The following is a 3,419-nucleotide window of genomic DNA, read 5'->3' as shown; positions in this document are numbered from 1 at the left end:
CTTCCGCGCATGCGCGGAATCATCTATGCTGAACGGCTGGTTCTGTGGCATGCGTACTGCGGTCATAGTTCTAAAGCGCAGCTCTGTCCCTTGAGTGTATGGCAGCGAGGGTGTTGGGGGTGGGCATGCTAGGTGTCCCTGAGTCCTAAGCATCCCAGGAACTTTGCAGCAATTTGTATAAGCGCTTATTTTATCTGCCCTCCATGACTGAAACTTCTGTAATTTTGTCTAACAATGACTACAAAGGAAGTGCATGAATCTTCCCTTACTTCTCATATGAGTGTATATGGCTATACTGTATTATTTTTATTGAAAAATACTGCTCGGCTGCCTTGGTCTGTTTATCAGTCTCACGCTCACCTACCTCCCTGGTGACCCTTCATCAAAAACAGACTAGATCAGGGGTCCCCCAACTTTTTCAGTCAACATACTTCAGACTGCTGGGGGGCGGAGTATACATGATGTAGAAAAACATAATATTGAGCCTAGGTATTGTAGATAGCGCCTATTAACATGGGCAGCACTTATGTCTCCCACTTAACCAGAGCAGATGTTATGCCGCCCAACACAGCATGTGCAGATAGTATCCCCCCAAAACAACACGTGCAGGTGGAAGCAGGAAATTTGGGCGCATGAGGCAGGTGGACAAAAAGGGCGCCGCCATTCACTCCCATAATAAATATCGTTTAAATCGGCGCCCAACAGGAAAAAAGGGCGCCGGAGAAAAATAACGTTTTAAAAGCGGCGCCCGGAGACTTTTAATGTTTTATAACTGTTTCTCATGATTACACATTATTTAATGATTTATAATTTTTAAAACATTATTTTTAAACGAAAAACAGTACAATATTTTTTAAAACATTACTTTTAAACGAAAAACCGTACAATTTTTTTTTTTTTTTTTTTTTTTTTCATTTTTAAACGAAAAACTGCACCATATTTTTTAAAAACGTTATTAATGCTTATCACAGGGGGGTCTTAGGTTTAGGCACCAACAGGGGGGTCTTAGGTTTAGGCACCAACAGGGGGGTCTTAGGGTTAGGCACCAACAGGGGGGTCTTAGGGTTAGGCACCAACAGGGGGGTCTTAGGGTTAGGCACCAACAGGGGGGTCTTAGGGTTAGGCACCAACAGGGGGGTCTTAGGGTTAGGCACCAACAGGGGGGTCTTAGGGTTAGGCACCAACAGGGGGGTCTTAGGTTTAGGCACCACCAGGGGGGTTTTAGGGTTAGGCACCAACAGGGGGTATTAGGGTTAGGCACCAACAGGGGGGTCTTAGGGTTAGGCACCAACAGGGGGGTCTTAGGGTTAGGCACCAACAGGGGGGTCTTAGGGTTAGGCACCAACAGGGGGGTCTAGGGGTTAGGGATAGGTACAGGGAGGGTTCTGTGTGAGAGTAGGGTTAGGTATAGCTTTAGTAAAATTCTTATTAATGTTTTATAAAACGTTATTATAAATTTCAATTTTTAAACAGGGAAGATTAACGTTTTTAAAATTGCCGATTTTATATACATTATTTAATGATTTATAACTTTATAAAACATTATTTTTAAACGAAATATAACACAATTTTTTTTAAACGTTATTCGTGATTATCTTTTAAAACCCTGCGCCCTTTTTTCCCGGCGCCCTTTTTTAACGTACGTCGTGCAGGTAGTATCCCCCCAACAGCATGTGCAAATAGTATTCCCTCCAACATAGCATGTGCAGATAGTATCACCCCAACACAGCATGTGTAGGTACTATGCCCTACAACACAGCATGTGCAGATAGTATCACCCCAACACAGCATGTGCAGGTACTATGCCCTCCAACACAGCATGTGCAGATAGTATGCCCTCCAACACAGCATGTGCAGATAGTATCACCTCAACACAGCATGTGCAGGTACTATGCACTCACCTTAGTGCTCTCCCTCCCTCGCTAATCGCTATCCCCTCCTGAACTAGTGCTGACTGAATGGCTGGCAGCGGGCGGGACTTACCTTCCGTCTCGCTCCAAGCGCCGGAAGTTCTGCTGCTCTGGTCTGGACCAGACCAGAGCAGCGGCAAATCATCCGGCGCCTGCGACGAGACGCAGCAGGTAAGTTCCGCTCGCTGCCAGCCACTCAGTCAGCACTACTTCAGGAGGGGATAGCGATTAGCGAGGGAGGGAGAGCACTAAGGTGAGGGAAGGGGGGGGGGAGATTGCCCCCCTTCTCCATTGCTGATGCCATAGCTCTCCCTCCACTGCGCTGCTGTCTTCCTGCTGGGGGGGTCACCTGGCTACCTATTGTGGGCACATATAACCCTGACTACATATACTGGGGGCATATACCTGCCTACATATACTGGGGACATATACACCTGCCTACATATACTGGGCACATATACCTCTGGCTACATATACCCCTGACTACATATACTGGGCACATATACCCCTGGCTACATATACTGGGGACATATACCTACCTACATATACTGGGGACATATACACCTGCCTACATATACTGGGCACATATACCTCTGGCTACATATACTGGGCACATATACCCCTGACTACATATACTGGGCACATATACCCCTGGCTACATATACTGGGGACATATACACCTGCCTACATATACTGGGCACATATACCTCTGGCTACATATACTGGGAACATATACCCCTGACTACATATACTGGGCACATATACCCCTGGCTACATATACTGGGCACATATACCTCTGGCTACATATACTGGGCACATATACCCCTGCCTACATATACTGGGCACATATACCCCTGGCTACATATACTGGGCACATATACCTCTGGCTACATATACTGGGCACATATATCCCTGCCTACATATACTGGGGACATATACCTCTGGCTACATATACTGGGGACATATACCCCTGCCTACATATACTGGGCACATATACCCCTGGCTACATATACTGGGGACATATACCTCTGGCTACATATACTGGGCACATATACCCCTGCCTACATATACTGGGGACATATACCTCTGGCTACATATACTGGGTACATATATCTGCTGGCTACATATACTGAGGACACTGGCTGTTTGCCATTATGTGCATTTACTGGTGAAAAGCTGTCTCTTATGTGCATTTACTGGTGAAAAGCTGTCTTTTATGTGCATTTACTGGTGAAAAGCTGTCTCTTATGTGCATTTACTGGTGAAAAGCTGTCTCTTATTATGTGCATTTACTGGAGAAAAGCTGTCTCTTATTATGTGCATTTACTGGGGAAAGCTGTCTCTTATTATGTGCATTTACTGGGGAAAAGCTGTCTCTTATGTGCATTTATTGGTGAAAAGCTGTCTCTTATTATGTGCATTTACTGGTGAAAAGCTGTCTCTCATTACGTGCATTTACTGGTGAAAGGAGGTCTGTCATTACGTGCATTTACTGGTGAAAGGCTGTCT

This window comes from Hyperolius riggenbachi, chromosome 8, assembly GCF_040937935.1.
Source record: "Hyperolius riggenbachi isolate aHypRig1 chromosome 8, aHypRig1.pri, whole genome shotgun sequence".
NCBI lineage: Eukaryota > Metazoa > Chordata > Amphibia > Anura > Hyperoliidae > Hyperolius > Hyperolius riggenbachi.
The sequence above is the reverse complement of the archived record's forward strand: the minus strand, read 5'-3'. Positions refer to the sequence as shown.